Source organism: Toxorhynchites rutilus, chromosome 2, assembly GCF_029784135.1.
Source record: "Toxorhynchites rutilus septentrionalis strain SRP chromosome 2, ASM2978413v1, whole genome shotgun sequence".
NCBI lineage: Eukaryota > Metazoa > Arthropoda > Insecta > Diptera > Culicidae > Toxorhynchites > Toxorhynchites rutilus.
Window position 1 is genome coordinate 210957291 of NC_073745.1, and position 18520 is coordinate 210975810.

The 18520-nt window shown below is 37.2% G+C and overlaps 1 protein-coding gene across 10 annotated transcripts in view; it reads left to right on the forward strand.

The window, feature by feature from the left end:
• Positions 1-261: 261 nt before the first annotated feature.
• The window catches only part of LOC129764673 (uncharacterized), a 209811-nt gene continuing 191552 nt past the window's right edge, over positions 262-18520 (forward strand). For 3 of the 10 annotated variants that reach the window (XM_055763986.1, XM_055763987.1, XM_055763988.1), the window contains exon 1: positions 274-846. The gene's annotated coding sequence lies outside the window, so the exon portion shown is untranslated. Of the gene's footprint in view, positions 847-18520 lie in introns of all 10 variants that reach the window. The other 7 variants (XM_055763990.1, XM_055763994.1, XM_055763991.1 and 4 more) reach the window with 6 other exon arrangements.

The window sequence follows — 18520 nt, forward strand, 5'->3', positions numbered from 1 at the left end:
TACACACATCTGTTCGTCATATTTTCCCGCGCCAGAGATTTTCCAACCCACACAACAACGGTTCTGTTGTGCACATGAATACGCGCGCGCCTTCGTTTGTACGGCATGAATGGGCGAAGAGAGGACTACGACCCGATCCTTGTTACTCAGAGTAATACTCTCTTCGTTTGGTTTTCCAAGCACACATACAAATATATTATATCCTGGAAGCTTGGCAGGGCAAGCAGACGGAAAATTCGAATGCCTTTTTCAGATACCGAACAACCATCCGAGACGTCGGAAGATCCGGGTACTCGTTAGTATTGCGCGCACTTATACGGGGGTAGATAAAAAAAGTGGTGCTTCTTTTCTTCTAGGGTATGTGTCGCCTCCCTTGGATGAGTTAATATGGGGTGCGTTTGAGCTATTCTGTGTTGTTTTTTCATCTTCTGTCTGTGTGTAAAACAGCTTCCGACCAAGCACTCGCCACTAATTGGACGGGGAGCAAATGCGTTTCACACCCGTTTCCGGTGACGAAGGTGTCGAATGTGTTATTTTTTAATTGTTAGTGATAGTTCGGAAGAAAATTGTGGTCCAGTGGTGAATTTGCTGCGATGAACGCATTCTGGATATCGGAAACGTTTGCAACTCCAGCGAGAGGAAAATTTCAGCTGCTTCTAACGCAAGTCAGCAAATCGAAAGCGAGAAAATGCGAGTGGGCGCAGCCGAAGAAAATTTATGCTGGATGATGTGGGATGTTGTAGGTATCCGGTTTTATCGTGCCCCAGTGATTTTGTCCACTAACAGCCGAAGATAAGAAGAAATAGTAACAAGGTGTGTGTGGAGTGTGAGCAAATCAGGCCCATTGTAAGTGAAAATGATGAATAATTTATTCGCTCTGGGTGCAGGAAGGCATGTGAAAAAGTGGGTGGAGATCACGGAAACGATTCTGCTCTGGTGTGGAAAAGTATGCAACCAATCGGATATGTGCGCTAATTAATGGATGAGTTTTCCGAGCAGTTCGAGACGCATTCGAACTTCTACCAGAATGAAAAAAATGTGGGTTTTATCAGAACCGATCGAATTCTAGGATGGGAATGATGAGCACGCCCGAAATTTTGAACGTGATCCAGAAGTGGATGACATCGAAGCAGCGAAAGCTGTGGAATAAACCCGAGTAAGCAGTAGCGCAGAGCGTAGTGCAGTATGCGTGAAAATAACGCAAACCGAACAGAGGATAAAATAACCGAACCTGGTGTTGCCAAATTGTCGACCGGATGTTAGTTTAACGGAAAATATCTAATCGAGTTATCATAAATGTTTTAACTGGGAAGTTAAACAATTCATTGTGTTATCTTGAATTGAAAAAAGACGGGTGGGTAATGTCGGGGACATAACCGGAGTGACGTAGGACTATACAAAGGAGACAGCTTTTGTTAAATATATATTTTAAATATATTGTTTTATTTTCTTCTCCTACGTGAATACCTATCTACCTGAAAAATGGATTAGTTTACTGTTTACTCTTTATGAATATGTTGATGGTTCTGAAAAGAACCTTTGGTGTTGTGTTTTTGTTATCACTCGATATTCCCATCATGTTCGGTTAAACCTTCCTGTTTAGCTATTGCGTTTGCCACTCGCCACAACTTTCACAGTTGGAAAATTTCTTCCCATCCACCTTGTGACATGTGGTTCAGTAAATTACATTTAATGCGACGTGCCGGAGAAACACTTTGCCACTCACTGAAACTAATTGTTGCCTTGATGAGCGCCGAACCGAAGCTGCTCTGTTCTTGATGCGGGTTTTCTGATTGTCGTGAGCAGCTTTGCAAGCCAACTCGAGCACTCCGACGGCCGAAACTCTATAATCGCTGTTAGGTATACTGGTGCTCCGGCACCAATCCGTTCGGCCTAATTACCCTTGAGGAGCAATCAGTGAATGCGACCAACAGGGAACAGCACACCTGCACGATTCGAGTGAGACTTTGCCTTTCCCTTAACTTGTCCTCCTTTGTTACGTCCACGATGCCGATGCCGTACAACCACACGGGTTTACGGTTTGAAAGAAAATAAGATATTTTTTTGGGGTCCGCGTGTTTTATACTCTAGCGGTACACACTCACAGGATAGAGACAAATCGGCAGACTCAGCCAGAGGGGCGAGTCCAACGAGACGAATGAATGAGCGTTAAAAAGGAGCGATGGCAAAAAAAATACATTCATTATGATTTGTTCGCTCGTTGGATTCACATGCAGGCTAAAAAGGGTCCTTTTCAGGATCACAAAATTATCTTCAATCTAAAGAGTTTATTGTTTTGTTATCACTCGATATCCTCATCTTGTTCGGCTAAACCTTTCTGTTTAGCGATTGCATTTGCCACTCGCCACAGCTTTCACAGTTGGAAAATTTCTTCCCATCCAGCTTGTGACATATTTTACAGTAAATTACATTCAATGGCACGTCGCATTACCACCACTCAGTATCGGATTGGAGGTAATTTTAACCTGTAATTGAACATTTGCGATGACAGTGGTACAGTGTCGACTTTCAATGTGGGGTCATAATTTGGACCCCGAACTCTATGTTTACAAAAATGTCCAACTAAATATGTCGCATTACAGGTCCGTCCAATTAGCTAAATGTCGAGATAAGTGTAAATTACTGTACTTTCAATCTAGAAGCAATTTAAGAATTGGTGAAAATCAATAAGCTCAGAACAACTGCAAAATTCACATACTCATCAGATCCTGGCAAACAAATGATGAAAAAATCAATTTGTGTTTTATTATTTTTTGGATAATGTTTTAGAAAGCATTGAACTGTATTTCCTAAACTCTTTTTTGGAAGGTTTAATGGCCCTGAAAAGCGCCTTGTTTTATGGAATGGTTCCAATTTAGAAAACTCAGTACTCGTGGTTTTGAAAAAAACCATTTCGAACGCCCTCGATGCCGCCTTGTTCTGGATTTGCCACCAAAGCAGTTTGTATAAAGAACAAACTTTTTTCTTCTGCTACCTGATGCCGTTTTGCGATTGCGTTTAGCACTCGCTACTCGCTGCAACTGCCTGTTGTCTTGATGTCCACCGAACCGAATGTGTTCTGTTCCGAATGCGGGTTTTCTTATCGTCGCGAGCAGCTAATGCCAGCTAACTCGATCACTTCGGCGGCCGAAACTATATAACGCCGTCTAGGTGGACTGGTGCACTGGTACTAACGCGCTCGGCCTAGCAACCCTTGCGGGGAACTCCAGATCAACACGAGTGGGATTTTGCCTTTCCCTTCACTTTTCCTCCTTTACCATGTCCAGACATGGCTGCTTGGGTTGGTTTGTTGATGTGTTGTGATGCGAACCGATGTGGTGTACGGTTTGAATGAGAATGATCGTTACGGCAGCGGAGCGGGGATTTTTAAGCTGACGAGCCAGCCGAGAATTACGTATGTGTGAGACTGCGACCAATGTTTCGTTCATTTTTTTCTTTTTCCTTTTCAATCGTGCTTCATTCTATTTCGCTGCTGCTCTGGTTGCCCGTTTTGGTCGGTACGATTTGAGGAGCACAAAATGGACCAATCAAAAATGGGCACATAGTGCATTTTGACAATGCTTGATATATCACAATTATTCAATTATTTATCTCAAGAAAAATGAAATGTTATTCTTTATGATAGATGCGTAGATATATTTCCTATCAATTGATGCAAAAACCTTTGCGATCTATTGAGAAATGCTCGAGTTATAAGCGTTCCAAATCTTGCATTTTTTCCTACTTGTTCAGTGCCTAGATTTCCATTTCACCCCCTATATCTTCCGGTTAGACGTAGTCCTACGTCAAAAAAATTAAGAAAAGCAAATGTTCGAAACTTTTATATGGGGGCTTTATAAAGCTATTGAGAATACCAATACTACAAAGAACAAGAAAAACTATATTTTTATGTCTAAAAATGGCTTCCATATCCACGTGGTTAAGGTTTTATATACTTCGTGCGATTCCTAAATCAAGTACAATCTATTCATTTTACGACTCAATTTTCGGTCACATGTTCAATAGATTTAAAACAGGCAGTGCAGTTAAAATTTGAGAGCAGTTTTTCTTTCAAATATATTTCAGAAAAAAAATATATCTTATTACGAACAACTTTATTGAAAACTACAAAGCCTAGTAGTTTAAAAAAATGTAAGGGGTTGTATCTAGGACACGACCGCATAGTTTCAACGTAGAACTACGCAATTATATTATGCAATCCGCTTGTTTACCACTTCGAATATTATTTTAGAATGCATCGATGTTTTGTAATGTTTTATGTAGCCGTTTAGTACAGATTATACACAAAATTTTGTACAACACAACACTTTCTTACGTGTAACACGTAACACCTACATCTTCTTCTTCTTCAATGGCACTAACGTTCCTAGAGGAACTTCGCCGCCTCAACGTAGTATTTCTTGCGTCATTTTTATTAGTACTTAGTTGAGATTTCTATGCCAAATAACACGCCTTGAATGCATTCTGAGTAGCAAGCTCTATAATACGCGTGATCACAGTGCAAGTCGGAGGAAATTTCTTTGACGAAAAATTCCCCCGACCAGAACGGGAATCGAACCCGAACACCCGGCATGTTAGTTAACACGCTAACCACTCGGCCAAGGGAGCACCGTAACACCTACATACACAGGATTAAAACTTAAATCTAGGATTAAAAAGTAAAATTATAAATGTTATACACATAACGTAATAGAATTTTTGAGTATCTCTGATTACTACAATACCACAATGGTAATTGTGATAACATAGATAACACATATGAAAACGAAAAACTTAGATAGGCATGCAGGTACAGACTGAAACGAAACATCATTAATATACACCAACGACATGCACCAATCGCTACCAATCTTGGCTTCGATGGACTTCAAGCATATTTACAGATTACTAGCTGACCCGGTAAACTTCTTCCCGCCCAAAATTTGTTTTTTTTTGTAATCAATTCCTTCAAACACCCACGTTTGCTTACTATGAGCAACTTCATGGGTCCAATCGCAGTACTGTTCATTGTTTGATCTTCTAAAGGGTGTGTCACATCAAATTACATCACGGAAAAAACGCTGTAGAAATTTAATTTTTAGGAATTATATCTTCAGCTTTCGCTTATAATCAGATAAGAGTGTATAGATCACGTTGGCCATGCTTCACTGTAAATTTTTCGTAAATTTGGAAAAATGTCGTCGAACGAAAAAGAGCGTCGTGAATTAATCCTGCGCACTCATTTCGAGAATCCGGAGTTATCACATCGGGACATCGGTAAGATGCTGGGAATCGTCCAATCCACGGTCAGCAGAGTACTAAAACGATACTTCGAGAACCTAACCATCGACCGGAAGGTGAAGAACGGCAAAAATGGATGCTCCGTCAGTGAAAAAGATCACAAGCGCGTAGTTAAGCAGTTTAGACGCGATCCGAGAAGTTCGGTCCGGGATGTCGCCAATAAGCTGAATTTGTCAAGTTCATTCGTCCAGCGGACCAAGCAGCGGGAGGGCCTGCGTACATACAAGGTTCAGAAGGCTCCTAACCGCGACGAAAGGCAAAACATGGTGGGGAAGACGCGAGCCCGGAAGCTGTACACCGAAATGCTGACGAAGCCGCATTGCCTGGTAATGGACGACGAAATCTACGTCAAAGCGGACTTTCGTCAGCTGCCGGGCCTGTTGTTCTTCTCCGCAGAGGACAAATTCAGCGTTCCGGAGGAGATTCGCAAGCAGAAACTATCCAAGTTTGCCAAAAAGTACATGGTGTGGTAAGCGATCTGCTCTTGCGGAAAGCGGAGCGCCCCCTTCGTGATGACCGGCACGGTAAACGGGCAGGTTTACCTTAAGGAGTGCCTACAGAAGCGCTTACTACCACTATTGAAGCAGCACGAGGGCCCGACCATCTTCTGGCCGGATCTCGCTTCGTGCCACTATTCAAAGGACGTGTTGGAGTGGTACGAAGCCAACGGGGTCACCTTCGTGCCAAAGGAAATGAACCCGCCCAACGCGCCGGAGCTTCGCCCAATAGAGAAATATTGGGCGATTATGAAGCAGGCCCTCCGGAAGAACCCAAAAGTTGTCAGATCGGAGGCGGACTTCAAGAGAAAATGGATTTCTGTTCAAAAAAAACTACAACCTGACGTTGTACAGAACCTTAAGGACGGGGTAAAGAAGAAGGTGCGAGCATACGGGCTTGGGCTCGAAGTATGAATAAAAAGAAAATGCCAAAAGTTGTTTAATAGTTTTTATTTTACTGTCTAAAATTTTCAAAAGGATCAGTCTACTGGGCGAATTTCTACAGCGTTTTTTCCGTGATGCAATTTGATGAGACACACCCTTTAATCGACCTTGTTGAAATTTGTATGGTAGCTCACCCACCGACACTCAGGGTGGTGGAGTGTCTAACCACCGTAAAAACATTTATTGCACCCTAATACCTCCACATGCCAAATTTGGTTTCATTTGCTTGATTAATTCTCGAGTTATGCAGAAATTTGTGTCTCATTTGTATTCCCCCCTTAGAGAATAGGGTGGAGAGTCTTACTACCATAGAAACACACCCTAAAACCTCCATATGCCTAATGTTGCTTCATTTGCTTGATTAATTTTCGAGTAATGAAGAAATTTGAGTTTCATTTGTATGGCAGCCTCCTCTTAGAGAGGGAGGTGGAGAGTCTTACCACCATAGAAACATTTATTGTACCCTAAAACCTTCAAAATCCAAATTTCGTTTCATTTGCTTGATTAATTCTTGGGTAATGTAGAAATTTGTGTTTCATTTGTAAATTGATTAAATCTCGAGTTATGTAGAAATTTGTGTTTTATTTGTATGGCAGCCCCCCTTAGAGAGGGGGGAGGGGTCTCAAACTATCATGAAAACCTTCCCCGGCCCCAAAAACCCCTACATACCAATTTTCATGCCGATCGGTTCAGTAGTTTCCGAGTCCATAAGAATCAAACAGACAGACAGACAGAAATCCATTTATATATACAGCCATTCCATGCCAAACCGATATAGTAGTTCATAGCTTCATTATTTATCGCAAACTATTAGACCCGTATTTTTTTTATTTTTTGTTAGGGTGCGCATTTTCATTTTAGGGTGATCCGAAATATCGACTTTTTCCCCTTTTTTTTTTCCAAAAATGAAATTTTTCAAAAATTCATAACTTGTGAACTACTGAACCGATTTAGACCGTCGACAAATCAAATTAAAGCTTATAAGCTAGTCATTCTTGCAAAAATGCTACGCTTGCAAAAAATTCAGGTTTTGGATTTGCCATTATTGAATGTATTTGTTTTTTATAGTTTTCATGGTCTCGGGACCAAGGGCGCTATATTTTTTATATTTTTTATGAAAAGCTGATAATTTTTCACAGAACATATCTCGAAACCAGGGAGGCGTTTTTTCGTTTTCGAGTTATGATTTTTCAAAGTTATCCGATGGTTCAAAATATAATAAATAATTTTTCCCAAAAATGATGTTTTTCAAAAAATTATTACTTTGGAACTACTGGACCGATTCAGATGATCGACATATCAAATTAAAGCCTACCAGCTACCTTTTTCATGAAAAAATAACACACTTGCCAATTAATTGGATTATAGTAACATACATCCAGTCTAGTCGCATAGAAATATTGAACGAAAACTGAAAACATGTTAACTTTGAAAAATCGTAACTTAAAAACGAAAAATAACACCTCTCTGGTGTTTGGATGTATTATGTGAAAAAACCTCAGCTTTCAGGAAAAAATATAAAAAAATATGGCGCTCTTGGTCTCGAAACGATGTAAGCTATAGAAAACAAAATAATCAATAAATACGAAAAGAAAATCCATTTCTATTCAGAGTGTAATATTTTTTCAAACAAGACTAGCTTATTGGCTTCAATTTGATATTTCGATCATCTGAATCGGTCAAGTAGATCAAAAGTTATGATTTTTGTAGTGGAAAAAATGGGAAAAAAAGATTTTTCGGACAATCGGTTTTCTTTGAAAAATTAATAACTCAAAAATGAAAAAAACGCCCTTCTGGTTTCGAGATATGTTATATGAAAAATTGTCAGCTTTCTGAAAAAAATATTAAATAACATAGCGCCTATGAAAAACAAATACAATCATTAATGTCGAAACCAAAAGAAAAATTTTGTGCAACTCTGGTATTTTTTCAAAAAAGATTGGCTAATTGGCTTTAATTTCATATGTCGATCATTCAAATCAGTAGTTCAAAAGTTATGAATTTTTGAAAAAAGTCATTTTTTGAAAAAAGTGGAAAAATTTGATTTTTCGGACCACCCTAAAATGGAAATGGTCACCCTAACAAAAAAAATAAAAAAAGAGGTCTAATGGTTTGCGACAAAGAACAAAATTTCCACTTCAATCTCGTCTTCGCATTGGGAAAAACTGATGTCTGCTAGCAGGGGCAAGACTGTGAGTTGAATAATGACGATCATGGTTTTTGATTATAAAAGACTTTCGGCCTTGAGAAAGACCCATTGGGAAACCTTGATGCCGTTTTGTCGCTATCTGGATGACTGATGAAGTGTAAAGCTGTAAAATTGCAAAAAGCTTGTTTATACTCAATAAATTGAAAACGAGCGAAGCCTTAATTTGCAATATTAGAGAAAACACATTATTCTATTTCACGAGAAAGTGCCCTGTTTTCTGATTCGGTACCATTACTGTAAGACGTAATCCTACGTTAAAAAAAGGGTAATGATTTCTTAGGTTTTCGTTATTATTACACAAAAATAAAAATTCCCGGCTTCACATCACAACATATTAAACATTTTGGAAGAAAAACATTCTTCTTTTCTCGAGAGTTCAAATCGAACCATGGTGGGATGGCAGCACTGATTTTAAGAGTGATGAAAATACCATACGACAATGAAGCAAGAGCCTGATGCTGAAGCGTAGTATGAAAAACAACACCACAGCAACTGACCGGGAAAGCTTCACCAAGAGTCTCCATATTTTCCGCTCCACCAACAGCAACAACAAAAAATGAAGAGAGGAATAGCGCGGAAAGGCACGAATCAAAATGAGTGTACTCTACTCTCAAACACAAACACACATACACTCAACGCGACCGGTGTCCTTTTGTATGTGCGCTTTCGTCTGTGGGAAACGAATGGGGGAAAATGTCTTATTGCCAAACATACGATATGAAGATCAAATACCATATCTGGCTGGGCGATGGCAAAATCAATGCTGTATGATTTCTGAAACTTCGCGATGTCAAAATCATGCCACCATCTCGTTGTGAATTTTTGAATGTTTGGCAGTAACTATGATTTTTTATTCCTTTATAAACTATGATTACTGACAGAGAAAAAAAAAGTTACATTATGATGATGATGAAAACGGTAATTTAACCATAATCAGGATAGCACAATTGAAGACCGAACTGACTTGATCTACGAAACGAAACCGCCGCAACAAAAAACATATTCATCAGAATGTTGGATGTATTTGCTGAAAATAACCTGTGAACGTTGTGGTCAATCCAAACCACAGAAATAGTCGGCTGTTTTCTATGCGACTGATGCTATGGATTAAGCATCTTCTGAATTGTGTACGACCGAAGCGCTCATTGGCTCAACTCAGGCCTAACTGGTCCAGAACAAAGTCTACAAATCATCCTCGTTGGAAAAATTTTAGGGAAACTTTTCGTTTATTTCTACATGAGCATTCCGTGCATCCGGGTACTATCAATTTTGAACCCACAATTAACATTATACGCTCCCCTTACAAGACTGGTCATAAACTCTACAAGATTTTACAATTTCAACCGCTTTTACAACTGAGTAATTCCAAATGAAATCGACAAATGACAAAACATGAGTATTTTTGATTCGAATGAAAGTGTGTATTCCGTTTGGGTTAGAGGAAATATGAGTTTTCCACAGCAATTGGAAATTTTTTGACTCAAGCGTAACTTTTGAAAAGGGCGTATCGATTTGAGTAAGAGAAATCTTTGATAATTTATATCTCAAAAACTATGAATCGTACCGAAATAGTGTCTTAGAAAGAGTTATAGAGTATTGATGGTTGAATATGAAAAAAATGTACACTGAGAAAAAAATAGGACCTTTTTTCTATTTACAAAATAAAAATTCAATTTGCAATATCCGAAATACATATATATTTTTTTTATTTTTTCATACAAAATAGAAGTCATGCAGAAAATTTAAAAAATAGGCCCAAGATGGTAAAACTATTTTTGACGAACTTTGTGGAACATCGAATTTTTAGGAATTTTCAAAACTTCGAATTTTTGTATGTTAACAATCATTTTAGCCACAAATTATGAATCCTGATGTGATTTAAAACAAAAAAGGTTATTATCAATCTCCTTCTAAATGTAGCCATTCTCGAAATATTAAAAATAAAATATTTCTAATTTTTTGCCTTTTTTATAGTAAACCCCGGCAAACTTCGTCCCGCCCATTTACTTGATTAATTCTCGAGTAATGCAGAAATTTGTGTTTTATTTGTATGGCAGCCACCCCTAAGAGAGGGGGGAGGGGTATCTAACCACCATAGAAACATTCATTGTACCCTAAAGTTTCCATATGCCTAATTTGGTTTAATTTGCTTGATTAATTCTCGGGTAATGCAAAAATTTGTGTTTCATTTGTACGGCAGCCCCCTCTAAGAGAGGGGGAAGGAGTATCTTAACACCATAGAAACATTTATTGCATCCTAAAACCTCCACATGCCAAATTTGGTTTCATTTGCTTGATTAATTCTCAAGTAATGCAGAAATTTGTGTTTCATTTATATGGCAGCCGTGGCCGAGTGGTTAGCGTCTCACATTATCATGCCGGGTGTTCGGGTTCGATTCCCGTTCTGACCGGGGGATTTTTTCGTCAAAGAAATTTCCTTCGACTTGCACTGTGATCACGCGTATTCTAGAGCTTGCCCCTCGGAATACATTCAAGGCGTGTTATTTGGCTTAGAAAATCTCAATTAAGTATTAATAAATGACGCTAGTTAATGCATACGTTGAAACGGCAAAAGTTCCACAGGGAACGTTAACGCCATTCAAGAAGAAGTTATATGGCAGCCCCCCCCTTTGAGTGGGGGAAGGACTGTCTAACCATCATAGAAACATTTATTGCACCCTAAAACTTTCACATGCCAACTTTGGTTTCGTTTGCTTGATTAATGTCCGAGTAATGCAGAAATTTGTGTTTCATTTGTATGGCAGCCCCCCCTTAGAGAGGGGCGAGGGGTCTCAAAATATCACGATAACCTTCCCCGGCCCCAAAAACCCCTACATACCAATTTTCATGTCGATCGGTTCAGTAGTTTCCGAGTCTATAAGAATCAGACAGACAGACAGACATCACTCCATTTTTATATATATAGATAATCCCTTTTAATATGTTTATCGTGTTATACCGTCATGTTCATGAAATTTTATGAATTTGCTTATAATTTCCAACAACTTTTCCAAATACATCATAATGGTTAATTTTTTGACTCAAGCGTAACTTTTGAAAAGGGCGTATCGATTTGAGTAAGAGAAATCTTTGATAATTTATATCTAAAAAAATATGAGTCGAACCGATATTGTGTATTAGAAAGAGTTATAGAGTATTGTTGGCTTAATTTGAAAAAAAATATGCAGAAGAAAAATTAGTACTCTTTTTTTTTATTTACAAAATAAAATTTTAATTTGCGATATCAATATATGTATATGTATTTTTTTATATTTTTTTCAATTTTTTCATATAAAATAGAAGTCATGTAGAAAATTTAAAAAAATGGGCCCAAGATGGTAAAACTATTTTTGAAGAAATTTGTGGAACATCGAACTTTTAGAAATTTTCGAAACTTCGAATTTTTGTATGTTAGCAATCATTCTTAGCCACAAATTGTGAATCCTGCTGTGATTTAAAACAAAAAAAAAGGTTATTATCAATCTCCTTCTAAATGCAACCATAATAATCTCTTTTAATATGTTTGTCGTGTTATATCGTCATGTTCATGAAATTTTATGATTTTTCTTATAATTTCCAGCAATTTTTTTGATTGATTGAAGTTTGTATTAAGATAAAAAAGATTTTTTAGTTCCGCTACGTTTTGTATTAATCCACATGTCTTTAAATGTTTCGTAACGTAACTCCTAAACATATGTCTTTACCATAACGATGTACAGGTAAACTTCGATATAACGTACATTTCACTTTCAAAATTGTACGTTGTATCGAATTGTACGTTATATCGAAGCATAATAAAGTACTCACAAACGTAGTCTATGATACATTATTGTGTTGCTGTTTTAGTAAAGATAATGAATAACTTCAATCAGAAGACGAAGCCAGCCTTTCTCATGATGTTTCGCTCCGTACTGTTGATTAAAGCTTGATTCATTTAGAATCCGGAATCATAAAACTAGCTGTATTTCGGGATTGATTGAAGGTACAAAACTTGTTTTAGCATCACAATAAAGATAATTCATTGTTCTATTAGAAAAAAAAATATTGAAAAATTTTTCCTTTACACTTTGGAAATGTGTACGTTATATCGAGGTAAAATGTACGTTATATCGAAGTTTCCCTGTATTTGGAGAAGTTGTTGGAAATTATAAGCGAATTCATAAAATCTCATGAACATGATGATATGGTAAACATATTTAAAGGGCCTATTTACTATTAAAAAGACAATAAATTACAAATATTTTTTTGAATATCTCGAGAATGGCTACATTTAGAAGGAGATTGATAATAACCTTTTTTGTTTTAAATAACATCAGGATTCATAATTTGTGATTAAAAATAATTGCTAACATACAAAAATTCGAAGTTTCAAAAATTCCTAAGAATTCAATGTTTCACAATGTTCGTCAAAAATAGTTTTACCATCTTGAGCCCATTTTTCTACATGACTTCTATTTTATATGAAAAAAATGAAAAAAATATAAAAAAATACATATTTTTTGATATCGCAAATTAAAATTTTATTTTGTAAATGAAAAAAAGAGTACTAATTTTTCTTCTCAGTGTATATTTTTTTCAAATTAAGCCAACAATACTCTATAACTCTTTCTAACACACTATTTCGGTACGACTCATATTTTTTGAGATATAAATTATCGAAGATTTCTCTTACTAAAATCGATACGCCCTTTTCAAAAGTTACGCTTGAGTCAAAAATTGAACCATGATGATGTATTTGAAAAAGTTGTTGGAAATTATAAGCAAACTCTTAAAATTTCATGAACATGACGGTATAACACGAGAAACATATTAAAAGAGATTATTTACTATAAAAAAGACAATAAATTTGAAATATTTTTTTAAATATTTCGAGAATGGCTACATTTAGAAGGAGATTGTATATCTTTTCAAAAGTTACGCTTGAGTCAAAAAATACCCAATTGCTGTCAAAAACTCATATTTCCTCCAACCCAAACGGACTACACACTTTCATCGGAATCAAAAATACAAGTTTTCATTTGGAATTGCTGAACTCAAGCCTCTCAAGGGTGCAAAACTGCATAAAAGCTGAGAGAGTGAACGCTGTAAAATTAAACAATATATAATATTAGTTTCTTTGTGCAAAGTTTTCCGCACAGAAAACATGAAAACATGTTACAAACATGTGTATTACGCGTAATATACAAATACAATCAGCCTCACTAAAAGCTCGCTTTAATTCGAAATAATTCCTTAAATGTTTCAATAGGAAGTATCAAGAATGAACAATTCAGTCATCATCTTAATTTTATTGAACTCTTTAAAGCTCTGGGCACAGACATTCATTCAATTTCGAGGAATTTAAGCAGCCGTAAACAACTAAATGGAAATGAGTTTGCAATAAAAACGGTATTGTTGGCAGTTATGTCGGGAAGCTTGTTGATTACAATCCTGTTTAAATAATGTCGATGCAAATTTTACGGCTATTACATCCCTCTGGATATATACTCACAGACTGTATCGCCTTCCATTCATCCCATTGTCACCACTTAATTTGCACTTGTTAGTCTCTTCTTCCTGATCCTAATGAGCAATTACGCCGCCATATAAAGGACCGTCAAATCGAGAGGAAACTCTCGAATAGGCTGGACTTTGATGCTATCTCGCCGCGTGCCCATTATGCCAATTCTCGGAAGTTGCACTCGTTTGTGATTCCCGGTTGACAGCATTTTTTTCTGTTCCTCCATACAACAAACTTATCTATTTGCGAATGGAACCGGGAGCTAAACCATCACGTTTCGTGCGCCCCGCCATTTGAACGCCTGGGAGACTGGCATGACTGAAGGGCACGAAAAGCAAGTTTTTGTGAGCGGAGAAATTGGACCTGGAAGGAAAGTAATCGAAACAGCTTATCGTTGATGAAAAGTATCTTTTCTTCACCTGAGTCTAGCTTTTTCTCGGGCTCTCCACTTCATGCCGTGCGGACTGTGTACCACTACAGAGTCGTGCAACTTCAACGCTGATCAACCGCGCTCATGCAGGAGTGAAAAGTGTAGGGAAATAGTGGGAGGACGAAGGCCGGGCTGTCGCTCACATAATCGACCAGGATATGTTGGACATGTGCGGAGATGGTTATGACACTGCTCATAGTGCTGCTAATAGTGCTGTTGCGGTGTGTGTATTTTTTGTTGGGGTTGTTAATGAAGTTTTAAAAGGTCACGTACACGCCATGAAAATTGGAAAGGAGGTCGGGGTTAGAATTCATTCATGAAAAAAGAAGAATAACTAAACTTCAAGCGTACTAAGTTCCCGATATATAATTAATTTATATATTTTTCGTTTTCAAATGTCCCAAAGGAGCTTAAATTTCAGTCAGTGAACGAAGAATTTCAAAGCTTGGATGAATTCGTTTTGCAATACAATAACTGGCTGATCAGAAATTCCACTTTCATGGAGTCATAATTGGTTCATGGCTAGCATCAAAAGATGAAGACTTTTATCTTGAAGGCATTCGGGCGCTGTCAAAAAGATGGGAATAATTGTAGTGATTGTCAATATGACGAATGTAACAATTTTTCACAATAAAAGTGCTTTTTCGTAAAAAAAACAGCGAGAACTGAGTTGCGCATCTAATATATGATGAATGCATATGGGACTGGTATTTATGAATTAAAAATACACGTTGTTCATGAATTTATATATTTCACCAGCTGACCCGGTAAACTTCGTCCCGCCCGAAATTTACTTTTCGTTATCACATCCTCGCTTTTTTACTAAGCACACGTTCATGAGTCCAATCGCAGAACTTTTCATTGACTGATCTTCTAATCTACCTTTTGAAATTATTTTTTACTATAAAATATCAGTACTTCTACCAAAACTCGTCATTATAATAATAAATTATTTTCAGACACAATTCTTGTGCAAGATTTTTCATCCACTTGCAAAAATTGTTTTGCTCTTATCAACACATTCGGCGATCCATTTTTATTTATACAGATAAAAGACGATATAGGAATGCATTTTATCACATTAAAATCCATTCCACTTTCGAACGAAGATCAATTTCGTTACCGCAAGCATTGTTAGTCCATACGCTTGTCAATATGTAATTGTGGAACACATGCGAATTGAATTTTTCGAACCTTCCCATTTTCCTTCAGTTTTCCGAAAATTTTCAATTGTCATGTTTGGTTGAAATATGTGCATTATTTTTATGGGAGCCCCTCTCCTTTCCAAAATAGGAAAGAGTGTCATACCACCATAGGAACATTTCTCGTACCCAAAAACTCCCATATCCCAAATTTGGCTCCATTTGCTTGATTAGTTCTCGAGTTACGCAGAAGTTTGTGTTTCAATTGTATGGCAGCCACCCTTTAGAGAGGGGGTAGGTGTGTCCAACTACCATAGAAACATTTATCGATCCCTAAAACCTCTATATGACAAATTTGGTTCCATTTGTTTGATTAGTTCTCGAGTTATGCAGAAATTTGTGTTTCATTTCTATGGCAGCCCCCTTTAGAAAGGTGGGAGGAGTGTTGAACCATCTTAGACATGTTTCTCTGCCCCCTAGAACCTACACATGCCAAATTTGGTTCCGTTTGCTTGATTAGTTCTTGAATTATGCAGAAATGTGTAGCATTGCATTGTGAAGAATTGTAATTTTTAAACATCCACATTTTTAAACCTCCACATGCCAAATTTGGTTTCATTTGCTTGATTAATTCTCGGGTTATGCAGAAATTTCTGTTTCATTCGTATGGCAGCCGCCCCTAAGAGAAGGGGCAGGAGTATCCAACCACCATGGAATCATTTATTGCAGCCTAATGGCATATTTCGTTCCATTTGCTTGATTTATTCTCGAGTAATGTAAAAATTTGTGTTTCAGAATTGAACTGGTGATCTCTGCGTGAGAGGTATGGGTGTTACCACTCGCCTGATCGCCTCCGAAATTTAATGTTACTTGTTTCTTGTAACTCCTAAGAAATGTTATTTTGTAATCAGATAAAAAAAATGATTTTTTTTTTGGCAGAGAGGCTGTGTTTTAGTGTAACCGTAATTAACAATACGATCCTCAGGTTGTATTCAATCAATAAAACACATTCAGAAAAATGACTTCTTGTTTATTTATTTTTTTGCTTGCGTGTCTAGTTTTTAATCCTGAATTATTTAGTCAGCCTAGCTATGAACGAATTCTTCGAAGACTTTTGCCAAACTAAACCAGATAGAAACACGCCGGTAGCTCTCACCGCATGTCTTAAACCTGCTTTGATAGTTCGTCAGATTGAAACAGTCTTTATCACCTACGGTAAGGTGCTGTTGTGGGACGATTCACAAAGGTTTGGCATATTCCTTTAGGAAACAAATTTTATGTTACGTGTATATTTTGCAAAGTGAATTATCGTGCAGTGGTATTTTATTTTTGGGAGGTTTGTCATCGGTGCAAATTCAATGAGAGCATTAGCCAGATATGTGACTGGATTCAAACGTGGCCGCACGAGTCTTGAAGACGATTCACGTGAAAACGTTTAAACATTGCACCAACACCAGAAATATAGCAAAAATACAGGATATGGTTTTAAAAATCATCGATTAACTAAGACAGATCCAGTAGGAGCCTAGGGAATCTCCATAGGAAGTGTTGGAAATATTTTGTCCGATTTTGGATATTTTTGGTTTCAGGAAGCTAACAATGCACAATGGTCCAGGAGATGCATTTAAGTGGAAATTGGCATTTAGAGCTCGACAGTTATTCTCTAGACAAAAACTGTCTTCGACAAAGTTATTACATATGATAGAGCGCTCATTTTTATGTTATCAAAAATAGGCTTACCAAAATTGTCGATGAAATAAAAAATCTAACTTTCTTATCTTCATAGATAAAGATTGATGAATACTATTATCTTCAATTCAACCGAAAAATGAGTGGATCTATAGTTGTGAAACGCAGTGTATGACACTCGTGTCTATCACTGTGCTTCTAAAATAAAATTAGTACACTCGACAAAAAATTAGAGGAACAGAGTGCGAAGTCGGAACCTTAAAAAAGCATCTTGTCAAAACAAAATCATCGCATCGAAGTACAAATTGTTACAACATTTACTCTATTCTTTGCCGTCCACCGACACCACAAACGTTTTACAAAGAAATGCTTTTCAATGATTTTTAGTGAAATTCAAACAAACCGAAAAGCAAAATTTTTTGCAATTATTACCCGCATGGACATATAATGGGGGGAATATGGACAAGTTTGTAATATTCACTTATGTATGTCTTCCAATTTTTACGATAGTAATGTTTCTTTAGGGTTCTCAACAGGGTTGAGATTTTATGAAAACTAACGATAAGATTAACAATATAACAAATTATAATTTCTCGATAATGTCAAGAATGGCCAGCGACAAGTCAAGAAATTAGGGGGTCTCCGTAGCCACATTGGTTGCGCGTTCGCCTAGTATGCGATCGATCGTGAGTTCAAAACTCAGGGCCCTCATTTGATGACCATCTTTGTGTTGTTAAAGAATAGCTAGGTCCACGCAACAATCATCAGCGATGGAGATCGATCCACGGTCGAAATAAGATCGATTCATCCATACAATTGCTCTGCTCTGCAAGACACATCGGGCTGCTGTTCTATAAATAACTCAACAATGATGAATCAACTGTCTCCGCTGTCCGGTGGTCCAACTGGATTGGATAATGGAAGAACAGGAAGAATACTCTTACGCCTAAATGGCTACTGTGTGAATGTACCATATGTAATGGTATAGAAGGAATACTGGCGAATAGCAACTGTGTAATGTGCTAATTATAGATATGATAACCATGTGACATGTACACGATTAAAATTCGGCTCTGTTACAGCTAAAATGCTAATAATCCTTAAATAAATAAATGGGATAAAAAAAAAGTGAAGAAATTCAAATTAACGCTGCGGGCGCCAAGCGAAATTTTTATAAAATGTGCTGACGTTAACAAAGTTGTGCAAAGTGTTAACTCATGTTTTGGCATCCTAATTTATAATATTAAATAAACTTAAAAATAACAAACAATGTGCTACCCTCCCATAATGGTACAACACGGACTCGAT